Source organism: Anastrepha ludens, chromosome 6 (genome assembly GCF_028408465.1).
Source record: "Anastrepha ludens isolate Willacy chromosome 6, idAnaLude1.1, whole genome shotgun sequence".
NCBI classification, from domain to species: Eukaryota; Metazoa; Arthropoda; class Insecta; order Diptera; family Tephritidae; genus Anastrepha; species Anastrepha ludens.
The window spans coordinates 29,011,010-29,031,213 of NC_071502.1; the positions used below are offsets into that span (position 1 = coordinate 29,011,010).

Here is a 20,204-nt window from a genome sequence, read left to right on the forward strand (position 1 = left end):
GCGAAATCGCATTTATAGACTACAGTAGGCGCAGTCTGCGTGGTGAAACGATGGTCACAACTCAGAAATTCGGTAGTAATATAAATTTCAACAAATTTAAAATTTTTTACATTTAAATCTTCAATGAGGATTTGCGATCACGAGATCCATAAGAAAAATAGGAGACTGTAATTAAATAGATATAAAAATTTGTCCGTCACTATTGAAAAAGACGTTACTTGCCTAAGTAGGTAAATGTGCAGAAAGTGATTCTTGGGATTGTATTCTCACTATTTACATCTATTTGGATATGCAGCAGAGAATTTGAAAAACAAAAAAAAAATATCCTCCATAGTTATTTTTTACTACAATAAGCTGCAAATAAGCCCATCGTTTTTCGGTAAACACCAGCCAGAGGGAGACTTCGTACGTACGTACATTTGTTGCTGCCAATGTCAAGTTCACTTGGCGAGCGAATAAACGACAGCAAACAGGCGAATAGAGCGGCGAAGCGTATGTGGAGACGATACGCGGGAACTTGTTGTGTCAGTGGTGTTTGGCGTTCCTGTTTTGCAATGTCCGTGACAAATTATACTGCCGTGTTTGCTGTTTGCTATTTGCCGTTTGCTATTTGCTGCTAATGTAAGCAATAACTGTTTGTAAAATTTGTGTGTGGAAATCAGTGGAAGTTGCATATGTTCCGTACACGAACTGCACGGACTGCTTGGCAAAATCATTAATTTGCTATTTTTCATATTACACATTTCGACATATTCACTAAGTGTGTTGCTCAACAAAAAGGGAGCATGAGACTGACGCAATTTTCCAGCAATTGAGAATGCAGCGCAGCGCAGTGTAGTGAGCCGTCGTGTTGCTTATTGCCCGCATTAAGTGAGTAAAAGATTGTTCAAGCTGTTAGCCATAAAATTGCACAAATTACCAAGTTGCAATTTATGTATTAGATGAACAATCAAATACACCAACAAAGCGAATGGCTCGTCTTCTCGATGCATAGCCTCGCGCATAAGTGTGTGTGTGTATGTATACTCTCTTGTGCATTTGTAGACACACAGCTGTGTTCACAATAATAGCAGCGCGACATGCTAGAAATTTTTGGCTATTTATTTATTTTCATATAATTTTTTTATTATTATTTATTAATTTTTTTTTTTTATAAATTTTTTTTATTATTTTTTTATAAAAATACAATTCGTTCTTCAACAAAACCTTATAATTATAGATATGAACTGAGTGAATTATTGAACTAATTTTTAAAAAATGTATGTTTAATTTTATGCAAACTTTTATTTTATTTTATATTATAAAATGTCAGGAAGAAGGAACTAAAATTCCGCGGTTAGAGAACAAAAAAATGTTAAATCAAATTACGAAAATGGTAATCTGGTCACATTGATCACCAACTGGACTAGTCAGTTAGAAAACAAACAAATGTTAAATCAAGTTACGAAAATGATAATCTGGTCACATTGGTCACCAACTGGGCTAGTGTGACGTCTCAAAAATCAGCTGAAATTCGCTGAGAGCAAAGTAACGGCACCACTACAGAAAAATAACGGTACCACCTCATTATTTTCTTCATCGCAGCTTATACAATGCAATTCAAAGTTCCAAAGTTCGAACAAAATTAAAGAAATTTCATAAATTTACATTATAATTACGAACTTTTTCTTCAGAATTATCAGCAAAATTCTGGGTACGTAGTTTTGTAATCCTTTTGATTTTGGCATAATAAAGAGTGAGTTCAAAGTGGCGCAAAATTTCAGTTAATTTTTGCTTTTTTTGTTTTTTTGTTTTTTTTTGCTTTCTTGCATTTTCTTCGAAACTTCTTTTATATGCAGGAAATACACAAAGCGGAGAGTAAACAAAATTTTAGCCCATTCAAGCTTACACTTTGCTAACTAAACATCAAAGGGCTGCACACTAGAAATTTTTCCAAAATATATAATTGAAAATAATGAAATTTAAATGAAAAGTTTCGGAATTAGTTAAAATTTTGTACAAAGCTTGAAACTTTAAGTTATGTGGCTCTTGTTGTGACTCATTTATTTTTCGCTGGCGGTCTTGTCGGCAAGTTGTCTTCCTCTTAAAAAAAAAAAAAATTAATAAAAGGAAATCCATAATATCATAAACAGGAAAGAAAATTATCAGAAATCAATGCAGACTTTTAGCCACTTTGAACTGGCATTTTTTTCCAAAATTGGAGCTCGACTGAAAACGCAGCTCAACTGAAATTAAAAAAATTAAATGATTATTGTAGAAAAATGTTTTTTAGTGAATCTGAACGGTTTATTTACCCAAAAAAAGTTTTTCTCGATATGAAAAGCGCTTTGCACCAAAAAAACGATTTTTGAGGGACTGAAAAATTAAAAGCAAAAATTAATTCCAGCGAACTATGCAAATATTTATAAAAAGTGAACGGTTCAGATTCACGAGGTTGTAACTCGGAATAATTAAGAAAAAGTTTATGCAAATCGGTCGAATAGATCCCCGCGACGGTAATTTTCAAAAAACACTCAGTTTCAGTTTCACTCAGTTCTATTTAGCTTTACGTTTTTTATCATCTGGGCACATTTTCGTCGATTGCGATTTTTTGGTGCTGGTGAGTTTTCATGTGTTATTTGTACGTGTGTTAAGAGTGTGGCGAAATGAGTTTCAACTGATTGTCTCGATTTGTATCCGTCTTTGGCCTGCTTTATTTTTGTCTGACATTTGTTCGCTTTATTTACATTTTTTTCTCCTCTTCGAGCAATCAAATCAGAGAATGTTAATGGAGAATGTCCAATGGAGAATGTTCATTAATATTCTCTGATCAAATCTCTAGCTCACAACTGCATTGTTGTCTAGTTTTTGAAATAAAAAAATCACTCAATCAATCAAAATGTCCATTGAAAGAAAAAAAACCTAATTTTTTTGAATTACTTAAAGAACTTTGTATGCGTGACAAATTCCCTTTACTGTGTGGGTTTTTTAAAATAAATTTGTTATGGTTGTGTAAAATAGACTGTGTGGGAAAGCAGGGTTTTCAAAATCCATCCTTGTATTTAAGACTTATATATATATTAGACCGGGCCGATTTGTGGGGAGGCAAAAAAATCTCCCATTGCTCTGTGGAAATCATATTCTAGGGATCAAAATAAGAAACTCTGCCGAAGGAACCATACCTCTAAAACGAATTCTGATGTCCCCCAATTTGGGTCGAACTATTTAGTTTCTTTTCTTATGTAAAGGCCAAAAATGGTGATATTTTGAAATGATTGTATGGGGAGAAGATGAAGAAATTTTTCATGGCACAAATACACTCGGGGGTTTGCCATTGCCTGCCGAGGGGCGACCGCTATCAGAAAAAAACTTTTTCTTCATTTTGGTGTTTCACCGAGATTCGAACCTACGTTTTCTCTGTGAATTCCGAATGGTAGTCACTCACTAACCCATTCGGCTACGGCGGAGCCGTACTTAAGACTTATGTTAAGAAAATCACTTTAAAAGAGGGCCGAAAAACACTTGTATACTATATTTGAGGTTATGGAACAACATAGGGTCTTCTTTTTCAAAAACGTGATTATGTTTTTTTCAGTATTATATACTACTTTTCTGTTTATTTTTGTATAATTACACCTCTATGGATTTAATTCGTATCAAGTAAATAGAAAGACTTTTTGGAAGTTGAGTTGGAAGAAGAGTTGCGAGAAGTAGATCCAATATTCTTGCATAACCTTAAAAGTAGCAAAAAAAGGGATTTCCGCTTTCAAAAAATCCAATTGTAAAAGAATCAACACATTTTTAATTGCGGTAAAATCTTCTTAGACTGGTCTTTCTTAGCCTTTTTTATTTTAATTGTACAAATTGGTTTTTTGAGCCCACAATTTTGGTAGCTTCAAATTAAAAAAAGAAGCTAACATCAAACTAAAAAACTTTCATATTTTGGGTATAAAAAGGCGCTAAATTTATTGCGAAGAGCAAAGGGTTGCCAACACTACACAACTAGACTAGTATGGCGCCATGCACTCTCTTGTTTCTGCCATTCTCGGGCATAATCTACACATTTATAAGCAAATAAAAAATATTTATATAAATTAGTGAAAACCTATCGCTATGTCATGTTGCTATTATTGTGCGCACAAGTGTACAAATATTGATATGCGCGCATAATGGAAGTTAATGGTGAAGTGACTTGAAATGCGACAATTGATCGGTCAGCTGAACGCCGATAGCGTCGCGTGTGACCGGCTAATAAGAACTCACACTATTTGTCCTCTGCCATTTGTTTCATTCTTCATCGTTCAATTGTTCGAATTGAATTTTTCTACCGATATTGGCTGGCAATTCGATATGCACTCGGGCACTTGGGCTGTGGCGGTTCATCGACGTCTTGCCATTGTTCGAAAACGGCTCGAAGTACGCGGACGCTTTGCAGCAAATTTACGTAAGTCAAGACAACGCGCATATAACTGACGGTTTCTTTTAAGAACGTTTGAAGCGTGAGTCCTTAAATTTTGCTCATGTCGGTTAAAAAAATGTGCCTCAAATGAAATGAGAAACTTTGAAGAGTATTAATATCCTGCTACAAGACAAGTGTCGCGACTCAAGAACTTTGTGGCCTGCTGCCTGCATCGATAAAGTGTGGTTATATATGTCCATATGTATGTTTATGGTTGTCTATGTAGGTACATATATACATTTATGCATAGTACTGCACGAGTATGCTGGGAAATGTGAAAAGTGAAAATCATACAAAATTTCAAATATTAAAATTTGTAGAAAAAATGTGCTAAGTTTTGCGGTTGGCAACGTAGTAACCAGTTTCGGCAGTAGCAAAGTATGCAATTACCTTCTCCAGCAAACCATAAGTGGCAGGCATTAGTATTTTATATCAAGTGTGTATTGAAAAAAAAAATGTCAAAGTAATGCCAAAGGATCTATTGGCATGCAATCGCCAAAGCGGAACTCTCTGAGTTTTTCAAAAAGGTTTAATTTTAAATTTACGCACCACTAATTTCATGTTTTTGTATGATTGAAAAGCTAAAGGGGTCAGGGGTAGTCAGAGGCATGAAAAAATGATGATTTTCAATAATTTTTTTTTGCTAGTCAGTTGCTTTATTTTACAAAAATAAAAACATAGCATTAATTCATCATGTCTTGACTTGACTTAAGCAAAATTTCAAAAACAAAAAAAAAATTAATTATTGTAAAAGTTATCGCTGTTTGTGTGGAGCCCGTTTCTCCAGAAGTCCCTTGCGGTGATCATCACAAGTCCTTGGAGATTCATCTAAAAGCAATCGGGCAAAAGAAATTAGTTTTATTAATAGATAATCTTTTGCCTGATCGAAACTTTTTTTTTTAAATTAACAAAATGGCGGCCTCAGGAAATATTTTTCAGATTTTCGAAAAAAACCGACAATTAATTGTTAAAAAAAATCGAGATTTTTGAAAAAAAAAAAAATCCTTCGATCAGGTACGAGTTTTTTATGTTTTTCAAAAGCAGCATACATTTTATTGATATCTACTAAGCGGTTTTTAAGTTACAGTGATCAGCAGTTCAAAAAAGGTAGTTTTGAGAAAAACGCATTTAAAGTTTTGCTATCGATTGATGTAGAGTTATACGAATTATTTAATTACTTACACTGTATCATCTATTCCTGGACCATATAAAAGTTCTTCAGCCGTCATAGCTCTGATAGCGTTCTTATCTGCCACTTTCATATGTGCAACATCCAGTTACTTGCTCTCTAACGCTCCGGAGCGCCCGAGCGGCCTTTGTTATTTGTTGAATAACTCGAAAAGTATTTGTCGGAATCACTTTAAATTTTCACGAAATATTTTTATGATATTCTACTTTAAGAAGATGGAAAAAATACAATTTTTGCAATTTCTGATTACCCCTAGCCCCTTAAGTATAAATCGCAAGTAACCTAATTTTTGGAATTAAGTTTAATGTAATTTTTATTATTTATTTATTTATTTATAAGTCAATGGATTATTATATCCTCACAGACTTAGCTGACTATTCAGATAGATTAATATTAATAGAAATTCGCAATACTTTTTGCTTATAGGGTTTAGGTTCATTTATGTACCATAGAAAGGCATTGGGGATACACAGCGTAAGGAAGTTAAAGCAAACCGTACAAATAATTTTTTTTTTAAACATTTTATTGGCTTTTGTACAAAAATTGTGGGTGGGTAGGTGAAATGGTGAAGTACCAGTTTGGCACTCCCCAAATAGCATTAACCCCTTGTCGTGCTTTAACGAGTCTGACTCGTGATGGAAATTTTGGTCCAAACATGAATATGACGAGCCAGGCTCGTGAATATATCGTCGGGCCAAATATGAATATGACGAGCCAGACCCGTGCATAGATCGTCGGGCCAAACGTAAGCATCACGTGCCTGGGTCGTGATTGAATGATACTTTCTATCGTCTTTCTGGCGTACAACCAGAGTTAGTCACGAGTCTCATAATTGCTGTTACAAAGTAGTTTGCATTATTCTGATCTGTTTCCTACGCGTTCACGCGTAACACTTGGACTCGAGTTTCGTCGAGCTAAATGGAACGGTAAGGGGTTAAAGCGCCGTTTTAATACCATTTTGTGACTTCCAAAAGGCAGATATCTGCAGCCATACAGAGCTGTTGATGTAACAGAGAAGGTTAATGGAATTTATGTTAGAGCGCTGCCTGGCGGCTCTCGAAGAATGGAGCTCCAAGCTGCCAAACCCGGATATTTACAGAGAAAGTGGTCAATAGTATCCTTCTCTAAAAGGTCCACACAACTTCTGCAATGTCTATTAAATGGTAAACCCGCACAGCTACGAGTTTGGAAATTTAGGAGTCCAAAGGATTTTCTGAGTCCTCCATATATTATATTGGGGCCAAAGGCCTGTTTTTAAAATAACACATGAAGAATTGGAGCTGCATCTATTCTGCGCTTTCCTGAGAAATAAGTTTCGCAGTTCCACTTTAACAACAGTCAGGAGGATGTCAATGATCTGGGGGAGACCAATTCAGCCGACCTCTTCCTGGCAAGTTCATCAACAATTTCATTTCTCTATATGTTCCTATGCCCTGTCAAAAAATGTTATCTGCCAAAGCAATTTCAGCTCCTCCATACAGCAGTTGACCAGTTTGGATCTGACCACTTGCATCATCTAAAGGCTCTTCGCAGCTTGACTTTCGAAAAAAATGGTGGGAGATACTAACTCCCTTCGCTTCCGCGTTCCATAAGCATTTTGCATGCCTTGAGCCTCGCAAAGATGCCTGAAAAATACTAGCAGTATTCGGCAGTTTTAAGGAAATAGAATTTTTGGCTGATTAAGAGAAAACCAATGCTCCGACTCCCGATTGCATCTTGGAGCCTTCAGTGAAGACAGCGGCGCCAGTATCGGTACAGATTTTCTCCTCGTTTCTATCCTGCCGGCTTATAAAGATTACCCTTGTATGACCCTCAACCTCCAGTTTGTGGGTAGAGAGATATGTACGAAGTTCAGAGAAATACGGTATTAACTGCCTAAAAATGCTACCATGTCCCTTGAGAGATTTCCTCCAGAGGCCAGCCTCCTTATAAAAATAGTTGCATTAAAAAAAAAACAGTCAAAATTGATCAAAATATTAATTTAATAATTGGCGCATAAAAATTTGTGTCAAAATATATTTCCATATCACCTGATTAATAATTTTTCAACTATGGGACGAGGCAAGCACTGCACCGCTGAACAGCGCAGCCTTAGATTAGATCAGATTAGATGTGTGTGGGGGGTTGGACAAGTCCAAGCACTCAGTCAGGAGACCATTGTACTACACCCGGATAGATTTCAATAGAAATAATAGATATACACCCCTTTGGGTGTTTGACCGAGCTCATTCTCCTATTTGTGGCGTGCGTCTTGCTGTCGTTCCACAAATGGAGGGACCTTACAGTTCTAAGTCGACTCCGAGGTTTGACATCGCCTGCCGAGGGCGACTGTTATTAGAAAAAACTTTTCCTATGATTTGCTGTTTCACGCACGGAGATTCGAACCTACGCACTCCTGCAAGGTAAGCACGTACTAACCAAAACGGCTGCGGCGGTCGCCTGAAATATTGATGGCCTACAATTTTGTCGCGGGATGTATGGGGACAAATTACTGATGGAGACTTATGCGTGATTGACCAACCGAATAAAAAAAAAGGATGGCGGGGCTACTGTTGCTCAAACGTGGCTCGTTTGCGCCGTGGAATGTATAGCCTTTTGTAATGAACTGAAATCAACGAGACCAAAATTTTTCATTTATGTAAATAAGTTATTCCACTTTGCTCTTAACAAAAAAAAAAAAAATGAAAATTTGAAGTGACAAAGAAAAAATTACACTGTTTTCTAAACAAATTGATCAAAATAGTATTTTTAATGATAATTAATATAAAATTTGTGGTGCATGCAAAGGCCAATATATTAAAGAATACATTTTTAATTGATATCTTAATTATATTTCGAAAATGTTTTTCGAATTATATTCGACAACGAAAAAAAACGTATTTCTAAAAAAACGCTATTAAAGTTTTCGTTCCTATTCATCTTTCGTTCGACGCTCATCACTTAACTGATTTTATGGGGAAAGTCCCTAGACTTTCTATTAAGCTTAAAACATTGAAAAGGTATTCTTTGGATTGTAAATGAATTTCTAAAGCAAAACAGAAAAAAGGGGAAAATTTGAAAGCCCCTGGAAAGGGATTTGCTTTGTGCATACGGAGAAAGTAAGGCTATTAAGAAACTCGTTATTTCCTTTAGTTTCTAAATAAGAGCTGATCCAAAACAAAATTGGTTTCGTATTACCATAATAGACACATTTTTTGTATAACTGTGTAATATAAAAATTGTGGATTTCTCATTTTTGCTACTTTTTGTTGCTCTCGAGAAAATGGAATTAAATAATTTGTCTCGCTATCGACATTAAAAACAAAGCTCTCTAAAACAGATATACTAAAGTAGGTAAATGTTGAGGGTACTTAGTTAACAGATGTTCGTTGTAGTTGAGTGCTTCTAATGCGACGACTGATATGCGAGATTATATCGCCTAAAGTTGTTATGTTGGATGGTTCTGAACAATTATGTCTGAATGAGGTTGTTAAAAGGGACACTAATTGTACTTAAAAACATTTCCGATAGGGGTTTAAACTGCAAACGTATAAGAAAAGTATTGGGTTGTTCGGAAAGTAATTTCGTTTTTTCCCGACAGAGGATTTAATTGCATTTTTTCACAGCTAACTTTACACTTAAGTCGGATTGTCATTATATGTTTTGGCAGCTGTTATAGCAAGACTTGTGTGTGAATAAGTTCAATTGATTTTACGCAGTAGTTTTTGGTGGCCTTTGAAATATGAAGAGCAATAAGCAACAATTTTGTCATATTTTACGTCTTTACTATGGAAAAGGTAAAAATGCTGTTCAAGCCAGAAAGAAATTAACCGATGTTTATGCAGAAGATGTGCTGAAAATATGCCATGCGTGCCAGAACTGAATTGCAAAATTTCGATCCGTCAATTTTGTTGTTGAAGATGCACGACGTTCTGGAAGGCCGGTTGAAGCTATTAAAGACGCGATAAACGTATTATTTGATGCAAACCGGCGAATAACAATACGTGAGATCGGTGAGAGGTTAAATTTAGCGAATTCACCTGTTTATGACCACCTGAAAGGCCTGGGTTTAACCTCGTATCTTGATATATGGGCTCCTCATGGAGAGAAATTTGTGTCGTCGCGTTGACGTTTGTGCTTCACTCCTCAAGCGTCATCAAAGTGATCTATTTTTTAAGCGCATCATTACTGGAGAAGAAAAATGGATTGTATACCTATACGGATGTCAAACGCAAGATATCATGGGGCAGAAAAGATGAACCGGCTCAAAGCATTTCAAAAGCCGATATCCATCAAAAAAAGCTGATGTTGCCTGTTTGGTGGAACTTTAAAGGATTCACTTTTTTTGAGATTTTACCAGATAACACAACAAGCTTTTACAGCTTGGATGGGATGTACTGACACACCCACCATATTCTCCAGACCTGGCCCCTTCGGATTATTATTTGTTCCGGTTACTGCAAAATTTTTTGGACGGTAAAACCTTTACCTCAAATGAACACGTCAAAAATCTCCTGAATCAGTTTTTTCCCAGCAAAGTCAAAAAATTGTATGAGCGTGGAGTCATGCTACTACCAGAAAGATGGCAAAATTGTTGGATTAGAATGACCAATATATGATTTAATTAAATATTTATTCATTTTACGAAGATCGTCTTTCATTTTCCCCACAAAAAAACGAAATTACTTTCCGAACAACCCAATACTAAGGCTTAGGGTAGGTAGGCCATTTAACACGCAGAGGCGACTAGTGGAAGCAGAAGCGCATTAAGGAGGTCTTAGCTTTGAATAAATCTAACTTTAAACTGTTTATTGAGGTCTTTTGTTCCGCCTAGGAACTAGGGGAAAATTTTAAACATATCGATATACTAAGGCTTACGAGAGTTAGAAGAAGCCCGCAAGGTGCACGACAAAACCTTTCAGAAATCGTTTAACCAGATGTTGTCTAATCAATTCAATTGAGCTCAACTCACTTCATCACAACGGTCACTTCAAATTTTATAGACTAACGCATGGGTGAAAAGCGTCTTGGCATTGCAATTTTAGTGCGATTTTCAATAGACTCACAAGTTACTACTCTAGAAACTTATCGATAAGGGTTATCAACGATGGCTATTCACTAAGTTTATTGCAATATCTACTTACATAGTCCTGCCTTAAGTTCTATTACATGTTAAGTCCCTTATAGATATGAAACTATTATGTTGTAGTTGTTGAAGTGGTTGAATATTTCCACTTAAGGGATGAGCCTGCTTTAGAAGCTTCAAAAATCGACTTTTTCGTGGATTTTTTTGGGAAGGAAAGAAATATTCGATTGAAACGAAACTTTCAGGTTTTATTGTTATATGTTTCAGCAGTCTTCTCAGATTTTTTCATTAAAATATATGCCATATTATGCCTGGCACAAGCATTTTGCCGAGGCGCCTAGAGTGTGCATGTGTCGTGCGGCGGAAAAGATGCAGGTCGCAATTTTCATCAGAAACCAAAAACTAAAAAAAAATATATTTTAGTATAGTATAGCTTCTAGTAAAACCAAGAAAATTAAACAAAAAGTGAAAATTCAACAATTTTTCGCTAATTGTGGGAGGTTGAATTAGTTTTAAAGGTTTTTTTCGAAGATTTGGGGCTTTATTGTGAAAAAACGGTACAAAATATTTTATTCGAAGTATTGGCCATCGCTAGCTACACCTTTCGCCCACCTTTCGGGCAATTTCCGGATGCCGTTTCTCCAAAATTCTGGCCGCTGCTTGGCTATCCATGACTCAACCCATATTTTGGTAGCCTCGTACGAGGAGAACCGCTGGTCCGCCAAATCGAGACTCATATGCCGGAACAAATGATAATCGGAGGGAGCTATGTCTGGACTATACGGCGGGTGGGGTAACACTTCCCAGCCAAGCGTTCCAAGGTATTTTTTGACAGGTTGAGCAACATGCGGCCGAGCGTTTTCATGTTGCAAAATAACCTTGTCGTGCCTTTTTACCGTTTCCGGCCGTTTTTCTTTCAATGCCCGGCTTAAACGCATCAATTGCAGTCGGTAACGATCCCCCGTGATTGTTTCGCCCGGTTGGAGCAGCTCAAAATATACAACGCCGACCTGATCCCACGCCGACGTGAATATTCTGCTTGGCCGTCGACGTTGATGCATGGCCGGGCAAACCCCATGATTTTTTGCGTTTTGGGTTATCGTAGTGGATCCATTTTTCGTCGCCAGTCACCACCCGATGCAAAAAACCCTTCCGATTTTGTCGCTCGATCAGCAATTCGCACGTAAAAAATCGCCGTTCGACGTCGCGCAGCTTTAATTCGTACGGGACCCAATGCCCTTTCTTTTGGATCATTCCCATCGCTTTTAGACGCTTGCAAACGGTTGATTTATCAACGCCCAATGATTCAGCAAGCTCTTCTTGGGTTTGGCATGAGTCCTCGTTTACCAATTCCGCGTCCTCGAACTTTTTGGGCTGGCCAAGACGCTCCTTGTCTTCGGTGTGAAAATCACCACTTTTGAATCGTCGAAACCAGTACTCACATGTTGAAATCGACGGAGTATGGTCCGGGTAGGCCTCCTGCAGCAATTCACGGGCTTGGGCTGTATTTTTTTTCAAATTGAAGCAGAAAAGCAAAGCTTCCCGCAAATTGCATTTCGACGGCACGAAAGTTGACATACTCGGAGCACGAAAACACTGCGTTGTTTATACTTCAGCGAAATGACAGATACTGATAAACAAAGCCTAGGGATGAGGCTTTGTCATGAATATATATTCAGTATTGCCAACGCGATAAAGTGATAAATAGCGCCATCTGTGTGTCACCTTTAAAACTAATTCAACCTCCCAATAAAAAAAAAAATCATTTACTTCATTCACAAATTTACTTTAGATTGTTTAAAAAGTGGGGTAATCCTAACTTTCTTTCTTTTTTAGGTTCAACTAGAAGAGAATTTAATTCTGAGTACAATCAGTATCTTTCCCGCCAATTAGGAAAAATCGTAAAAATAAAAAACCGAGAAATCGCACTTCGAGCGATCCGGCCGCTCGTATACCTGCTCGACGCTTGCTCACAATTTCTTCTGTAACTCCGAAAATATTTTGAATTTGCTTCTAAAAATTTGAGGACACATTCTTCGATAGTTTGGGAAGACATTTATGCAAAAAAAGATCGATATTTTGAAGCCTCTAAAGCAGGCTCCCCCCTTAAATAATCCTAATTAGCGACCAGCACCGTTTTACTACCACTGTTCTCGTGTGATGATGTCTTGTGGTTTTTTTTTTATTTTTTATGTCAGATCCATTTTGTGAGATCCAAATATAGCAGCAAATTCTTTATCTCGATGTCTAAGATCTCATTAATTTGCTGTAAGAAAGGCTTACCGAAAGAGCGAAGTCTTGCCCTAGCTAGCCCTGGACATTCAGATAAGTAGTGGAAAAGACCTTCTTTCACCCCTTCCGCTTGACGCTTCTGCAGATGGGATTGAAAGGAAGGTTGAGTCTGGTTGCATGATCCCCTATCTTCCAATGACCTGTAAGGATTGCAAATTATTATACTGTTTTTAATGAAGTTAGTTTTTTTAATCATGCAAATATTAAAAACAAAATTTCAATTTTCATTCGAAACGATCATCATTTGCTTTTACACAAGCCTTCAAATGATTGAGCCATTTAGCTATGGCAGCACGCACGGCTTCCATGGATATTGACGGCACTAGGTAGGTGAAATGGTTGAAGATTCAGTCTGGCACTTCTCAAGTAGCACTGAAGCGTCGTTTTGATACCATTATGAGACCTCCAACAGGCAGATATCAACAGCCAGGCAGAGCTGTTGATGTAACAGAGAAAATTGATGGAATTCAGTTTGGCGCACTGCCCCAGGTTGTCAATAGTCTTCTTCTTTGAAATAGTACATGAAGAAATGGTCTCCATCTTTTCTGCGCTTTCCTGAGAAATAATTTGTCCAACAACTTTAACAACTGTCAGGGGGATGCCGATGACCGGGTAGGAGATCTCTGAGGCCAATTCGGTTCCCTTCCTGGCAAGCTCATCAGCAATTTCATTTCCCTCTATGCCCTATGTCCTGGAACCCACATCAGAGAAATGTTACCTGCACGCCCAAGAGATTTGATCTCCTTCTTCCAGGGTTTTACTAATTTCGTTCTGCACCATGGCGCCGTCAAAGCTTTGATCGCGGCTTGACTATGGGGAAAATGTTAATATCTCCCTCGCTCCCACGTTCCCAGAACGCGCATGCCTACAGAATCACAAAGGCTTCTGCCTAAAAAACACTAGCAGGATTCGGTAGTTTTAAAAGAATAGATAAATTGGCTGATTTAGAGAAAACCCCTGCTCCGACTCCCGATTCCATCTTGAAACAGTCAGTGATCCAGACAGAAGTGCGAGCTTCAGTGCAGATTTTCTACTCGATCCAATTCTGCCTATTTGGAAAGATTGCCGTAGTACGACCCTCAAACTCTAGTTAGCGGATAGAGAGATCTGTTCGAAGTTCAGAGAAATACGGTTTTAAGTGCCAAAAATGCTACCATGTCCCTTGAGAGATTGCCTCCATAGGCCAATCTTCTCTAATTACATTTCCGCGAGGCCATATTCTCCAATTCTGTAGTCCAATGGCTCCAAATCTTGACTTACCGACGGCCAATCTTCGGCGGCTAGGAACCCAGGAATATTAGTTTTTAGCGACTGCTGGGAGGTTTTGTCTTATGGACTGGAGCGGAATCTTGCTGGAGGATCCAACGCTCTCCATTGAAGATGCCTCTTCAATACGCCTTCTAAGACATTATCCTGTTACACGTTTGTCCCGTCTTAACCCCTTTTTCGCAGAAATGAAGAGATGTAACGCCTTTACAAACCATTCCCCACCAAACCAATACGTAGGAAACAACATTTGGGAAAAACGATCGATTGTGCAAATATTCTCGAAATATTAAGTTTTTTCAGCAATTCATAACTCATTCATTCATTCATTGCACTTTTACCCCACTTTTGTAATGCATTCACTTCAATGCGATTTTCTTTAGCTCCCCACTTCATTGTTAACAAGCGAAATTTGGCACGAAACTGAGTGGACAATGGACTCGGATTGACAGTAGAATGAGTTAGTAGGTGCTACTACAAGGATAAGTCGTGATTGGAGAGGATGCTACGATGCTGGCGCCGAAGAAGACTCTGAGGAAATAATTAAGGCCTGCGCCTCATTTGAAATGGTGTTTTTTGGGTGTTTTCTTAAAAGCTTGTAAAACAGAAACGAAAAGAGATTTTTTATTTTTGTTTTCAGTATTTTAGTTTCTGATCAATTGTTAAAAAATAAAAAAAAATTGTTTTGCTATACAAGGTTCGTTCAAAAAGTTTTCAAATGAATGGTCTTCACATGGATAATGAACACAGATATAGCCGGTTCTACTAGACCGATTTTGGTGAAATTTAAATAATGTAGAATTAATGTGCTTATCGTGTAAATTATGATCATTCCCAAAAAATTGTTGCATTTTTTTCGGACCTTGAAAGTAATAAAAAGGGTCAAAAAATGGGTTTCCATCTTGAGCGTTCGCTATTTTATCAACATTTTTGTTTTTTAAGTTCGTAGCTCACACGATAACGACATTCATACTGAGCAGGAACCTTTTTGTTTCTCGATTTCAGATATCTGTGGCCCTCGGAATCCATGTCGCCAGTGACATACCTTCTTTTTAAGACCAATTTTTCAAGACTGCCAACGATTTGAACGAAACTCGTATGGCTAAAAAATAATTTTTATTTTTTAAAAATAGATCAAAAAATACACAACTGAAAACAAAAACAAAAAGTCTTTTTTTCTTTCCATTTTACACGCTTTTTAGGAAATACCTAAAAAACCTCATTTCAAATGAGGCGAGGGCCTTAAGTGGTTTGGTTGTAAAAAAACCGAGTTTACTTAATTGCCAAAGCTTTTCGGCAAATTATGTATTTTAGTAGGACTCCGCTCCTCAGAATACATAAAACAATAAAAGCTTTAGTCATGTAAATATCTCGAATTAACTCACTTTCGATATGTGACGTCTCATGCTTTTTTTTTATTTTGCGTCATATACCCGTAAAACTTTTGTATGCGATCATACCCCACGTAATATTTTGCATTTTGTCAATAAATATTTTTACAAACATGCATACGAATGCAGAAACTTCGAATGATGTAACTTTTACAAACAACAACTTTTAGGTATTACTCGCTTTTGTAGTAGCTGGAAAGCAATTACACGAACCTTACGAAATGCAAACGATGAAAAATGGCAGACATGAAAAAATTGCCTTTATTATTGTTTACTTTAATGAGCAACTGATAAACAGCGATACCTACATACACACATCGGTACATAAAAATTTTACAGTTTTCAATTAAAAAACATTTTAGTTTCGCTTTCTTGTGCAGGGGAATGCCAATGGTTGTAATTTTGTGTCAAATAATTTTAACTAAGTACAGTGGCATCCGGCTATAATGGACCCCATGGGACTGAGGCGAACTGAGCTTTAGAACGGGTGTAGCTTTAATTTAATTTAATCACAAACGGAGGGGTCTACAGTTTTACACCGCCTCAGAAAAGCAGATAGTTTTTAAAGGGTGGCTAAATTCCAAGGGCCGATGTTGAATGTGAACCACACCTAAACGTCAACGACACCGTTGGACTTTTTTCTTTAAGGTTCTCAGCTAAAGGATGAAATAATTCGGCATATTAACGGCATAGAACCTCAATTATGCCTCAGCGTCATCGAAAGTTTGGACCATCGGATGGAGGTGTGCCGCCGAGGCGGCTATTTAGCCAATATTTTGCTCTTGCTCCACACGTAATTGAGTCATACCAATATTATCATAATAAAGAGAAATGATAATAATTTCCTAAAAAACTTGTATTTTGTTCAAAATCAAAACCGGCCTTTAAAACTTAACCACCCTTTATAAGGAACTTTTTTCATGCCAGAAATAAAGTCACGTCCTAGGTCTGCCATTGCCTGCCGAGGAACAACAGGTTTTAGAAAGAACTTTTTCTATTATTTCGTGAATTATGCCCGGGATTTCGGGCACTAACTAATCCCAGCTTATCTAATTTCTTAATTTAAACGTGTGAAAGCTCCTTATCCTCACCTATTCTTCTTCTTATTCTTGAATGGCGCCATAACCGCTTAAGCGATTTTGGCTGAGTTTAACAAAGCGCGCCAGTCGTTTCTTTCTCGTGCTAACCGGGACATACCAAGTGAAGTCAAGTCCTTCTCCTCTTGATCTTTTCAACGCAGATGAGGCCTTCCTCTTTCTTTGCTGCCACCAGTTGGTACGGCATCGAATACTTTCAGAGCCGAAGCATTTGTATGCATTCGGACGACATGACCCAGCCAGCGTATCCGCTGGATCTTTATACTCTGCACTATGTCCATGTCGTCGAAAAGTTCATACATCTCTTTGTTCTATCGCTGTCGCCAACGTGTAAAGGTCCAAAAGTCTTCCGCAGAATCTTTCTCTTACATACGCCAAGGGCCGCCTCATCGGATGTTGTAATCGTCCACGCTTCTGCGTTATACGTCAGGACGGACATAATGAACACCTTGCAGAGTGTTAGTTTTGTTCGTCGAGAGAGGACTTTACTACTCAGTTGCTTCCTTCGTCCAGTTAGATGAAATCGAGATTACTTTCCAGAAGCCTGAAACTACTAATGTACAAAAATATCATGAGACCTACACTAACATACGGGTGCAAAGTCTGGGTGCTGAAATCCAATGAAACCTATCAGTTGAATTGTTTGGAAGGAAAGGTTCTAATAAAAATATATAGACCTGTAAAACAAACATGATTCGTGGACGTTTACGTGCAATTCCGGAGGAAATGGGAAAAAGATTTGCAAATTCAGAACGTAATTGGACTAACCTAATACACAGATGACTCCTCCTTTTGGGCATACTTCGTTTTTGGTGTACTGCTGGTAATCGACTTCATCAACTGTCAAGCATCCAGTCAAGGTTCATGCTTGGGGCTGATTCTCCGTGAAATGATTTGGCCATTTAATTGTGTTAACCGCCTATGAATGCAGTTTTGATGAATAAAATGTCTCAAAAATCAGCATTGCCATTAGCTGCGTAGATATTTGGACTAACCAGCCAACCTTAATTTTACAAGACAAGACAGCAATACCAGGCATCGAAGCCGATAGTGTGTAGAGTGGAAACAGCAAAATGGGATTGAAATGTTGGATTGCTTCTCACAGACGCCCGATGTCAACACCATTGAAGAGGGTTGGGCAATAGTTAAGCAAAACTCAAAGGAAAACGAAAATGAGCGGTCGAATAGTTATCAAGGCGAATTCAGTTTGTTTAATTTGTGATATTTCCAGTCTCTTTTTTTAAAATACTTCATTTTTTATTTTTTTAATAAATGTATAATATGAAGCCTGTCCGGCATACGTGAAGCCACTCACCAAAAACCATCGACTGACTTGACAAGAACTTTCTTGACAATCGAACAAACGCGCATCAAAAAATAGGAATCTATTCCCAGTAATCTTTTTTCTTCTTTATAACAGGACATTTAACGAAGCGTCTTCTTCTCCTGCATCCTATTGCTCCTTGCCTTTCTTTCGTTGGTTAGGTGCTGCCAATTGTCTTATAATTATAAAAACTAAGTATAAGTTCTCACCTTTCTTCTACATTACAAATTTAATGCTCAAAATTCAAAGTAGTTGGCGCAGAATTACGGACTCGTTTATTATTATTTTTTCCACATATAAAAGCCACTGAAACCATGCCAATATTGTGATTTACTATTCGAAAAACAAACAAAAGAAGTCTGCTTTGTTGGCCTAACAAAATGTTAACCACCATTAAGTCAACACAGATGACCTAATTGACTTCGGAATAATAAATAACTAGAATTTCATGCAGAATCAATACAGTTGCATAGAAGTAAAGTGCGTACTCGGGGAACGGGGGAACATTGTTTTATAGCCATTTTGTTGAAGTATGCCGTTCAGTCTTCATTAGGTTATGCAAGTCAGTGTCAAAATAGCAGCTTCGTTGACTGAAAAAATAGAGATGCGATAGTCTTGAAAATTCCGTGATTCACTATTATCAGTATTCCTATTAGTAGGTTAAAGTAAAATTTCAAAAAGAAACAAGAGCTTACACAGCGTGTCCTGGATTCAATGAGCAGCTGAGCAGCATTAGAATGAAAAATTCGATTTAATATCCGCTGAAGTCTAGAAAGAAGTCAGATGGAAAAATGTAGTCATGTGGTGTGAACTGTTAATGTTTTTTTTATTTTTTATTTTTTAACAGATGAGTTTGAAAATATTAAAATATATTGTAGTAATTTTATTAACATATTTTACTTATGTTAGAAAAAATTTTTATTTTTTTTGACGCTAATAATTAAAAACCATCGCACGCTTTCTTGTGAAGCAGCAATCAAAAGTAAAGATGTTGCATTGAAAAATGGAACTTTAGAAAAAAAGTGCCGTTGACGTAGTTTTTTGCGGAATTCATATTTATACATACTTTAAGAACAGCTAAATTATTTCAGGTGCTTTATAACAAAAAATAAACAAAAAAAGTGGTATGACAAAAATTTACATACATTCATCTGCTTTCATCACTTAAGCAAAGCAGACATGGAAAAAGTAGCTATAAAGTACCGTTATTCGAAAATTTCAATTGATAAATTGTCGTTGCTGTTACATATTTAGATACAAACATGTGATAATTCGTATGAAAATAATAAGCGAACCGATGAATGCGCGAAGAAATTAATTTAGAAAGAACTTGATCACGGACAAGTCAGAACATAAAAAATCGTCTGGTTCCTCAGGTAGATTAACTTAAGTACCCGCAGTGTACTATTTTCTCCTTTGCCAGTTCTAAATGAGGAAAATGTAGAGAACCTAATGACGTTGCCAAAATCCAGCAGACGACAGGAGCTTTAATGGGGTGTTAGAGTATTAGTCATCCATCGGTCAACCCTAAGATTTTATTTATGTTTCCATACTAGTTTTCGGGATGAAGAGCAGGTGGCTTCTAGCAGCAGGATCTTGATTCGGCAACAAAAAACTACACACTTTAGGAATAACAGTAGTGTGATTCACTAAGTTTTAACAATTCGACAATTGTTATTTTACAGTATTTGCCGTTTGCACTAACGATTTTGCTGTTCACAAACTTATGTTAACTAACACTAAACATCTGTCTTTTTCTATTAATTCAAAGTGATAGAAAGTGGCATCATTGTCAAATTAAATATCAAAATGAGTGAATAGTTGCGTGTTGCTTCAATTATATTTCCACAAAGTACAAAGTACGGCGGCCGCCGTAGCCGAATGGGTTGGTGCGTGATTACCTTTCGGAATTCACAGAGAGAATGTTGGTTCGAATCTTAGTGAAACCAAAATTAATAAAAAAAAAAAAAAACATTTTTCTAATAGCGGTCGCCCCTCGGCAGGCAATGGCAAACATCCGAGTGTATTTCTGCCATGAAAAAGCTCCTCATAAATATATCTGCCGCTCGGCGTCGGCTTGAAACTGTAGGTTCCTCCATTTGTGGAACAACATCAAGATGCACACCACAAATAGGAGGAGGA

General features: G+C 37.2%; 1 protein-coding gene and 1 long non-coding RNA gene across 10 annotated transcripts in view; one reads left to right on the forward strand and one right to left on the reverse strand.

Moving 5' to 3' along the window:
• Positions 1 to 476: 476 nt before the first annotated feature.
• Positions 477 to 20,204, forward strand: part of LOC128867548 (facilitated trehalose transporter Tret1-2 homolog) — a 48,592-nt gene continuing 28,864 nt past the window's right edge. For 8 of the 9 annotated variants that reach the window (XM_054108883.1, XM_054108885.1, XM_054108886.1 and 5 more), the window contains exon 1: positions 477 to 621. The gene's annotated coding sequence lies outside the window, so the exon portion shown is untranslated. The other variant, XM_054108892.1, reaches the window with a different exon arrangement.
• The window catches only part of LOC128867552 (uncharacterized), a 66,816-nt gene continuing 65,110 nt past the window's right edge, over positions 18,499 to 20,204 (reverse strand). Inside the window, exons 2-3 of the long non-coding RNA XR_008454993.1 lie at positions 18,758 to 18,830; positions 18,499 to 18,652 (exon numbers count right to left, since the gene is read on the reverse strand). This is a non-coding gene — a long non-coding RNA (uncharacterized LOC128867552). The remainder of the gene's footprint in view (positions 18,653 to 18,757; positions 18,831 to 20,204) is intronic.